This window comes from Etheostoma spectabile, chromosome 2 (genome assembly GCF_008692095.1).
Source record: "Etheostoma spectabile isolate EspeVRDwgs_2016 chromosome 2, UIUC_Espe_1.0, whole genome shotgun sequence".
Lineage (NCBI taxonomy): Eukaryota > Metazoa > Chordata > Actinopteri > Perciformes > Percidae > Etheostoma > Etheostoma spectabile.
Window position 1 is genome coordinate 8471994 of NC_045734.1, and position 11113 is coordinate 8483106.

The 11113-nt window shown below is 39.1% G+C and overlaps 1 long non-coding RNA gene across 1 annotated transcript in view; it reads left to right on the forward strand.

The window, feature by feature from the left end:
* The first annotated feature begins 918 nt into the window (after window positions 1-918).
* Window positions 919-11113, forward strand: part of LOC116697107 (uncharacterized) — an 18181-nt gene continuing 7986 nt past the window's right edge. Inside the window, exon 1 of the long non-coding RNA XR_004333920.1 lies at window positions 919-1069. This is a non-coding gene — a long non-coding RNA (uncharacterized LOC116697107). The remainder of the gene's footprint in view (window positions 1070-11113) is intronic.

Here is an 11113-nt window from a genome sequence, read left to right on the forward strand (position 1 = left end):
ACAGGGTTGTGGCAGAGACATTTGGTGTCAGCAAGACAACCATTCACAGCTGTGTATACGCCGTGTGCAGGGCCCTACGATTCAAGCTGTTCAACCAATTAGTCAACTCCACTAAGCTCCTTGAGCCACAAGTGTACGCCGCACTGGATGGGACCCGTATTCCAATCCCTCCCCCATCCGATGAATACGGTGACTATAGTCTTGTTAGTTACATGTTCACTACGTCACAATTTATTCGGCAAAGCTGTTTCTGCTCTTTGTCTTAAGCAAGCATAAAAACGGTTTTTTTTCTTTGAATTTTGCTGTTTCCATTAACATTTTCAAATAAGATACTTCAAGATGTGCATATAAATACAATGATGGAAACACGGCTAATGTCATGTCAGGAGAACAATTAGTGGAACATTTACTTCTGGAACCAGGGCCATTGAAACATAAATAACTCCCATTTTGCAACTCTATGTCCAGAAATGCTCTACGCAAGGTAGTGCTGGGCTGATGGATAAACTGTAAGAAATTGTTACACCGCACAAATCCCCCTAAAACCCCCAATTTACATCCTTGTTTATTTTCTGATCAAACATACTGTATGAGCCACATTGTGTTAGTGAGCTTTAGAGGTTTTAGAGGAAGGCAGATTGTTAAACCATGTTGACCCAGGCCAGCGGTTTTCCCCTGCGTCCAGGCTTTATCCAAAGCTAGTGCCCCCCCACGATAACACCAGATTTAATGTGCAGACGTGATTGTGTCAATCTTCTCATCTAACCCTCTGAAAGATCATTTACAAAATGTTTAATCATTTCTGTAAGAAGTGCATGGTAAAATCAACTTTTTGTAACTTAAAATAACGTTTCCAAAATCGTTTCAGAGGTTTATCAACTCATAACAGGGTGAACGGCACTTCTCCATTCGCTTTGCGGCTCTCTACCGGCTATAACCGCACTATGCAACTTTGCCAGATCGGGTAGCGGATCTGTAGTTTGAATGAGACATAATGGGACAATTCCGGTTCTAGCCTGAAGGGGGACCGAAGCGGGAAAGGTTCTCTAGTGTTGCTTTAAAGCACGTTGTAAGTTGTTAAAGGTGTTAAGTAAAGATGCTATACTAAATAAAGATATAAAGGCAACCAATTTACAAACACACTAAATTTCCTGTTAGATTAAAGTCGTAGGGATCCAAAGTTCTACATTAGAGCCACATAGTCTTATTGTCTCTAAAACAACACCTTGCTTCAGAACTTCTCCTTAAGTTGAGCACCACTTCTTTTAAGCCATATAAGTTATAAACTTTGTTTACTAAGCTTTGCTTACTCAAAGAAGTTATTCTGTCCTTGACTGTGGGAGACTTTATGCCGTATTACTTCTCTTTAACGAGAATGGAAAATGGTTGAGTTCCTGGATCCTCAGACACTGTTTGGCAACACCTCTGACCACATCTGGTCCTCCGACAAGAATGAATAAATCACCTGTGAATCACTATCTCAAAGTATGACTCACAGAGGAGAGACAGAGCTGTGGGAGATAGTGTCTACTGTATAATTGGGCATGATTTCAGCTTATAGAAAAAAATATATATATATCTATTTACGTCCACGAACAATTGCATAGCAGATGAATATCTTTAAATTGTCCTTTTCTCAAAGTGCCTCCCAGGGCTGCGGCTCATGGCAAACGCTACACACACTTTCATCTTGTCACATTTGCTCATTATGGGAGAGCAACACACCAGCTGTGGCAGGATTCCCTCTCTCACCCAAGGCTGTACCGACTAGCCCGCGTCTCCCTCCTCAATCACGCAAAAAAAATGAAGAAGCGAACAAGGAAGAGAGAGAGAGAGAGAGAGAGAGAGAGAGAGAGAGAGAGAGAGAGAGAGAGAGAGAGAGCACAACAAAACAGTGTCAGGTGAATAAATGATATAATCATGGGTAACAAATTTCTCCTGGCCTTTGGGCTTGGAGCCAGTGTATTTCTCACAGTGTTATGATTGCTGGTGCAGAGAGAGTAGACATGCTCCTCTGATATATTTCCTCCTCGGTGAGGGTTTTGGCCGGAGTGGATCACAGAGGGTTCATAAAAAGCAGGGAGTAATGAGACGATGGATGGAATCAAGGCCTCCAGATAGGTAGCATTCAAATTCAAGGGCAAAAGAAAAATTAAACTCTGTCTCTTTAAGTTCATGGTGGAACATCTTGTTATAGATAGACTTGTCAGTGACTTTCATTCTCCACTATGATGGTTCGGGATTCAGAATCGCACTGAAGAATTCAAAAGTATACAAAACATTTTGTGAGAAGAATATATTGTACTTTAAAGTGTTTTACAGAATTTACCTGTGGAATTTATTCAAGCAGAAGAGCATTTTTGACATAAAGTCTGATGAAGTCTCTGAGATTCAAGTGTTTTTCTACTCCGCTGATGAATAACATGCAATATATTTGCCAGAACAATGTGGACATCAAGCAAAAGCGGAGGCAAGTCTGCTTGTTGATCACTGCTGTGAAAGAGCTAACAAAACTTGTGTTGAATTACGCTCTTTTATACCACAATCTGTTCATATTCTGTGTGTTTAAAAGGTGCTCTAATCAAATGTTTCATGTTGATAATGGATCAAAGTACTATGTTTAATGTGTAAGGTGCCACTCATAGAGATGAACTCACAGATACGTGATATCCCCTGAGATTTATATCATGCATTAGCTCATTGTATTGGTTTTATGGCCCACAACCCAGAGATGGGGATTCAACTTTGAGACACTGACTCGAGGCTCACACACAATGACTTCAGGCTTGAGATGCGGAACTCGTGAACAATCTTTATATTTAGGAAACGTTTGAAGTTCCCCTCCCTGGGTAACATATAACCTACCTACAAAACACGTTCTACGTAACGTGTCTGCTGCCCGCGGCCACACATAAGAGAGGAGAACAAACAAACATGTGGACCAAACCGGCATCTGCTGTGCTTTTAAGCTTGCGTTAAGCTTTGGCTTTGAAAACTTCATACATCAAGGCCCAAACAAAAGAAGTGCTGAATGTAAAAGTGGTGGTATCAAGATAAAAGGATTCTGGCTCAACCACATCTCATTTTATCAGGCCCCTGTAAACACATCTTGATAGGTTAGCAAACCTATTCAGCTCAGTATTGGCCATCTAGCGTCCAACAATCTAGCTTGCCTGATAGCTCAAAGACTTGAGCATCTCTACCGCAACCTCACTGCATTCATTTAGTCTCTCTACTCTCATCAGCGTCGTTTTCAGCCGCTGCAGGACTCTGCGAAACACAACTTTAAACAAATGCTATTGTTGCTCTGTGTCTGCTCAATGTATAAATAAGTCACTGTTTGTTAGCTGTTATTTTCGCTGTAGGTTATGTGTCAATGTTGTGTTTACAGCTTGTTGTGTTGCACCCAAGTGGCCAAATATATCAATTAATGCAGGTTTAAAGTTCGAAATTCTATGGTTAAGTTTTAGTAATATTAGCAAAAGTGTATATTTTCTTAGTATTTAACCAAAGACAATTGCAAACTTAGAAGTGACATTTTTGTTTGGGCGATTTTGGCAAAGCTGAAACAACTTGTCAATGAAGTGCTTAGTCAATTGAGAGAATGTGCTGTTGTTCTCACCCTAAATACAATATATTTGTGTTTTGAACTTGATTGGCCAAAACGAACAATATAGAAATATCACCTTGGGCAACGAGAAATTCTGATGGGCATTATTTCACTGTATTCTGACGTTTCACAAACTAAAAAGTAATCATTAGTTTTAGTTCTAATTAGCCTGAACACCAAAAGCCAAACAGAAGATTGAATAGAAGATCAGCAAAAGATAACCCTGATTGCATTTTCACACATATATTTTAAGCTAAATGCTGACTGCCACAAATTCGCAGTCATGTAGAAGACCCGTTATTATGTTTTAGTCTTATTTTCTTATTACACCCTTCCCTTGGTGTATGTCCTGAGGTTAATTTCTTTTATGGCAAAGAGTTAGCCCTACTGAATAAATGACAGCAGTGACGGTTGTTTTAAATGAGTTTAAAGATACTGTATACCAGTGGTTTTGAACAGGATTGTAATTTGATAATACTAGTAATAGAACTGACAGCCAGACCTCATTACATGCATGGTCTTTTTATATTTAGAAAATCAGAGCTGTTTTAAAATGAAAGATAATGCATTAGGAATTGGATTGTTATATTCCACTTTATTTAGGATTTTGTTTTTAAACAAGAAAAGGCGACCATGATTGCCTATTATTGCACATCTAAGTCTGAATTGGAGGACAAATTGCCATTACGCAATTCATATTTGTTTTACATATTTTCATTGGTCCATCGTCCATTTTCCCCACACAGAATCCATTAGGCATGTGGAAGATAATATTGGCTTATGAAGATGCGGTTGCATCGATAAACCCCAGTGCAGTTTTAATAGTGTGACTGAAAATATGACTATTTCTTATCCATAAATGCACATGGAGACATCTGCTAGACAACAATTACGATTCCTGCAACATTTAACATTAAGTATGCCATTCTTCCAGTATCTAGTCTATGTTCTGATGTATTTTTTGCATATACACAATGAATACCTGTGCTAGTGACGTGTCCCTGCGAGGAAGTAATGGATGTCTAATCAGATTATGAACCATCTCCGTGTCTTTTCAACCAGCAACAGACGTAGACGTTCATTTCAGCCAATGGGCATGAAGCCCCTTTCATCTTATTGTCTGATAAAATATACACCTTCAAAAGGCTCAAATTTTTTTTTCCATCAGGGAGAAATTGGGGTTCAAGGAAATGAAAAGAAACTGTCTCTTATTAGGAAATGGTGGTTCCACAAAATGTTGGCCACATTGTGTTGTATACAGTACTGCGTGTTCTGGGATGAAAGCACAAAAAAAGCTCTTCTCAGATACAAGACGTTCAATACATCTGATGCCTGAAGGAACCAAATTTAATCTACCAGAGTGAACATAATCTAATTACACAAAGACAGTGTTTGTGCTGTATCTTTCTATTTATCTCTTCCTTACAGGTCTGTGTGGTGGTTAAAACGATACATGCATAGACAGACATTTTATTTATAGATCTACAATGTTTTGAGTTGAGTTTTTATAGCTTTCCAGTTGAGATAAAGTCAAAATGTTTCCTGTGGGTTTTAACACATTCCAGCCTAAAGATGCCATATCTGGTCAAATGGATGGAGCTCAAGGCAGAACAGACACTAATGGGCTAGGGGTAATGCATTCCTGAGGTCATTCAATTAACATCCCAGGTTGATGTCTGCTGGTGATTCCAGCTCGTCGTGGGAAGACAAAAAGATGTTGTCTAATCTCTTCTCTTTCTTTCTTTCTAGCAAAGAGTTATTTGTTAAGATGTCTTTCACAATGTTCTTACTGCCAAATAATTTGGGTGTTTTCTATTTCATAATATTCATACAAAAAACACTAATTTTTAAAATGACAAAACAGATCAATATATTTAGGCCATTTAGGGGCAACGGAACAAGGACGACATCGGTGACTATTTCTGATAATCAAATAGTTTCACTCGTTTTGTAAAGCAAAAAAGAATTTTTTTCCTAATTCCAGCTTTTTAATGTGAGAATGTGATGCTTTTCTTTGTCATACATGATAGTAAACCAAGTTTTGGATTTTTGGACTGGAAAAAACTTTTAAAGGACCACTTTGAATACAAAATATAGTATAGTATACCATGATAAGTACTGTCTTACTGAAATAACAGTATGAAATTAAAACCACTGTTTATGCACAATTAATCGGAATGTTATCAAAATATGGACTTGTGCAATATCCAAATCTCAGATTATATTTCAGAACAAATAAGGTAAAGTATGTGTCAAACCATTCTGAATTAAGTATTGTGTTACTGCAGAGATGTCCTGGGCCTACAAATCGTATCCTAAGACTAAAGAAAAAATCTAAATTTGGTACAGATTCTTGAAAAAAAAAAAAAATACATACTATATGACTATAATACATTTTTATTTGTGTTTCAATGAAAATTAGAATGATGATCAAAAATTATTAATTCCCTCCAATATCGTGAATCATACGCAATCTTTTGACATTTTTCTTATATGGTGAGGCTCTATTTACAGCCATGCCATGGCTGCATGATGAAACCTGTGCTGCTCATGTGCATGACCGGAGAGCATGAGGGCAGAGAGAGAGCCCAGACCTCCCAGCTCAGAGAGAAGCTATAGTGGCATGTCACTCTAGATAATTAGTGCTTACACTGGGGGAATGAGACTTTAATCAGCAGAGTTCTGTGTTGATCATCAGTGTTCAGCATTCCACAGAGTACCATTAGTCTGTTAATGAAGTCACTGACCCTCTGGCATGCTGGCTAAAGGTTTCAGAGTATGTACATTCATTGAGACACGCTCACTCCGTTCTTCACATATTGTCCTTCATATATACAAATTTCAGACATTCATGGTTCCCAAAATGATTTGAGTTATTACTTCACTTTTCTTGTCGCGGGTCAAAGTTTTCAATTGTGAATTGTGATTTCTCTAAACAATAACTACATGGACTGAAATAAAATCTTGTACAGTTACTCATTGTGCCTAGATGATGTAGTCATCCTCTGACTAGCGCTACCATGAGGGTGCCATGTGTGGTTTTGAGTGAAATACTGTATCTCAACAAGCCATGACATTTGGTACGAACATGTTCCCTTCAAGATGAATTGTAATAAATTTGTTGATCCCCCCTGACCTTTCATAGCGGCATCATCAGGTCAAAATTTCAATTTGATCCAATGGTAGCATTTAGCTTAAAGCACCACTGTGCCTAATTACAACCCTTGAGAGCCATTCCCATAAATGTAGACTCTTGGTCTGTTTTTTTGGAGGCAAACATTAATTGCAGATTTCTGACAGGATGCAAACCTGGGTCCTCTGCACGAAAATCAGCCCTGTTCCGCACCCATCCATCACCCACACTACGACCTGCATTGGCATTATGGTTAAGTGTGATTTTGTCAATATGGATGCAACTCCTCAGTATACAGAGTTGTGTGCTACTGAAAAATATTGACATGCAGTGTGGATCGTTGATTACAGTCTCACTTTAACAAAGACAATCACAGATGGAGAGAAAAACCGAGAGAACTTTTGAGAGGAACATATCCTCCAACTTCAAGTTTGTTTGTTGGCATTAAATGCAGAGCTTGTGGATAGGATGTGGTCACGATGGCAGCTGTGTGAATCAGAGAATGCCAAGCCGTCACTCTCCTTTTGAAGCCAAGTGTGAAATGGGCTTTAAATCACTTCTACCCCAAGCAGTCACATTATTGATGCTAGCCTCTGAATCCCATTAAAGAGGAAGTCTTATCGGTTTAGCACAAATGCTGCAAATTAGTTAAGTAATTATTATGGCTTTAGCTTTATAAATGCAGCAAACCACAAATCCTCTCAAAGACACATGCACGGAAAATTAAATATTTTAGGAATGCCTTGGTGAATAGAACAGACCAGAGGGCACCTTCCACAATCCAGCCTCACTCAAGTGAAATTTATCTCTTCGTTTCTACAGTGCAAGAACAAAACACCGTGAGCACCCCCCTCTCAATTCATTACAAGAGGTGGTTTCATTTTGTGATATTGTTTCATTAGACACGAATGAATGGAGAACCAACAGAAGGCCACTTGTATGTGTCAATGACACATACAAGTGGCCTTCAGATGTGCTTCATATCTAAAAAGAGAAAAAAAAAAACTAGCTTCTTCTAGACTTGTAAAGAACAACATGCCAGACCTAGTTGGGGTACAGTTAGCCAAAAGTAAGATTTGGGTCAGCACCCATGGGACTGGATGACCTGCTCCAATCTAGATCGTATCCCATCTGAGCCTCACTGACGTTCAGTTTGTCCGAGCTGTGCAGACGTTCTGTTCAGCAGCGACGAGAAGGCAACATGACAGGTGTATTGCTTCTTTGACTACAGGTGCTGGACAAGTATCATAGCACTATCGCACCTGTGGGGTGCTGCCAGTTTCAGTGCCAGCCAGGGATAGTGTACTATCAGCCCCAGCAGCTACAATTCATCTTCCCTTTGTGTTTTTCCCTGGGAGATACAAAATGACATCGTTCCCACTCTCATCTCATCTCATTCTCCGGAAGCTGTCTCCGCTGTGATGAATCATTTCATCTTCTGTTCATTGCTGGATGGGGGAGAGACAGAGCAGCAGGCGTTTCCAAGCCAAATGTATTGCATACTCATTTTCACAAGCCTTAGACAGTGAATCAAAACATCTAATATTAACATTTCCTGTCTGCACGAAAAATGATTATGGACCCATCACCGCCGCCCTATAGCTGTACACTCCTACTCAATGTTTCCATATTATCTTGCTATATTCAAATACTGTAAATAATGACAATCCCTTCTTTTTTTTAGTCTTTCTTAAAACACAAAAACAAAAGTGTAAGAAATGGATTAAACTACAGTATGTGTTATCTGCTCTAAAGTAAACTGCAATTGTTAGCATGTCCGGCTAACTAGCTTACTGTCTACAGTGGTGACCAAGCATTGCTTCCAAGCCCAAGAATTAGCACATCATAAGCTCTACACTGGTTTGTGGGGTTACAGGTTACATCCAATTATGAGTCAGCATTCGTTTATTTAGCAACCTAGCTAGAGCTGATAAAGATCTGCTAGCAACAGTCATTCGAGCTGGCAATAAAACGATTGCTAGCTGGAACAAGATGCCTGCTTTAGTCCACCTCTGTCTGATATCAAGAACCCGTTGTTTCAAAAACTTACAAAACATTTGTTGTTGTAAAGATGAGAAAACTTGACATGCCAACCCATTCTCACTCTGAACACGTAAAATGCGGCCGTTTGGACAGTGGCTGTCAGCGTCTGATGCAACGAAAAACAACATGCAGTAAAGGGCTGCAGGTCGCGGTCGAACCCGCGGCGGCTGCGTCAAACAGTACCCATCTACATGGGATCAACAAGGTGAGCTACCCAGGCGCCCCCCTGCCGACCTGTACATTTCAGAGGAAGACAATTACCTACGGTGAGTGGTGATTGTGCAAAATGGATGTGTATATCTCAATTGTGAGTGCAGCTGTGCTTCTTGATTGATATAGATGTGTAGGCTGCATACGTGGGGATTGCAATTTTCACCCTGTCTCTGCTGTAAGGGGCTATTTTCAATCACAGCTTCCAATCAGCCCACAGTTATATGCGATGCACTGCAGTCACTGATGCTACTGCTCTTGTCTCGGCTACTTAAAACCTAGAAATCTAGGTCCTTGTTGTGTGCTCCATGGGCTGTTAACGGATCTCTGAGAAACACGTTGATGGCAGTCAAACATAGGACGACTTTAGTTCAGGTGTTCATACGCTGTGAATAAAAGGATTTGAAGCGTGGGATTCTTGTGGATTTGTCTTGTGCATTACTGAAAGACTCTGCGAGTTGATAGCACATGAAGCATCTGCCTGATTACATTATCTACAACTAAATGGTCTCTTTGTTTCACAGCACGTCTGTTGGCTAACCATAGTTATAGATTATTTTGTATTAGCTAAAAGAAAATATCAGTTGAAAAATGCAGAGTCATTCTTTTTAGTGGTGCCTTTTACATTCAATTCGATGTTCAATTTGTTCCATAAATAAATGTTGGAAATTATTAAATTAATTTGATTTGCTTTAAATTCAACACGCAATTTGTTGTATTTTAGCAGAATACTGACAGCAGCAGAACCTGAGTACAGTTTAATATTTGTTTATTTATCGCAAGTAATATCATCGCAATATTCAACGTTATTCACTTATTGCAAATTTTCCTTATATCGTGCAACCCTAATATTATATATATATATATATATATATATAATACACACAGTACAGGCCAAAAGTTTGGACACACCTTCTCATTCAATTTTTTCCCTTTATTTTCACGACTATTTACATTATAGATTATCACTGAAGGCATCAAAACTATGAATGAACACGTGGAATTATGAACTTAACAAAAAAGTGTGAAATAACTGAAAACATGTCTTATATTCTAGTTTCTTCAAAGTAGCCCCTTTGCTCTGATTACTGCTTTGCACACTCATTCTCGCATTCTCTTGATGAGCTTCAAGATATCTATATACAGTATATATGACAAAGAAAGCAGCAAACTCTCATATTGGAAAAACTGGAAGTAGCAGTGTTTGGAATTTTTACTTGAAAATTTGTTGAAACAACTGATTACCAAAAGCGTTGCTGGGGAGGCTGGCAGCACAATATGTTTTCATGTGATACACTTGGCTTATTGCCAGAGAGTTAGAAATTATACACGACTTAAACAGTGGTTTTGACATGCAGGAGTTGCACATTCATTTACTTATTTGAAGTTGCTTCGTCCAATCAAGCACAGCACAAACACAGCAAATAATTTACTGCAATGTACTTAACAGTGTGGTACATCTGCTGTTGCAGGGGACAGAGTGGTAAATTGTGGTAGACAGATGTTGTTATGCGTGTATATGAACCTGTATGGGTCTTTTATCAACTGTGTATGGAGATAAAAGTAAAAACACAATCATGTGTGTTTGTGCTGCTGCCTCATCCAATATCTTACATATCTGACAAACAAAGACGAGTAAAATGAAAACTCACCATTATCTGAATGCATCAGGATCACAGTCTCATCATTACTGTAACAGAGGAGTAATTAAGGAGTTCTGACTGGTGGCACATCACAACTCCGCGGAAATTACACGTGGAGGTGGATAAATTGTTTTTCTGTCACACACAGGCTTTTCTATGAGAGAGGACTATAGGTTTGTATGAAAACACAAATTGAAACTGAGACTGTTTCATCAGAGCTGCTGCACTTTGCTAAAGCGACTGTATAATTGTGACATGGAAGCCAACAAATTGTTTAGGACAGAGCTTGAGAGCAGGATAGCCACCGGGACACCAGAAAAAAAGCAAACAGATGACCACGCAGCCCATCACTGTCATTTTAAATGCTACCTCTGCTTTTAAGAGCCTGTGTTATATTGTCACGCCATAAAGGAAATAGCAAGAATTATTCACATCGGCTTTTTAGAATGGGGGGGGGGGAAACCAACAGTTGAT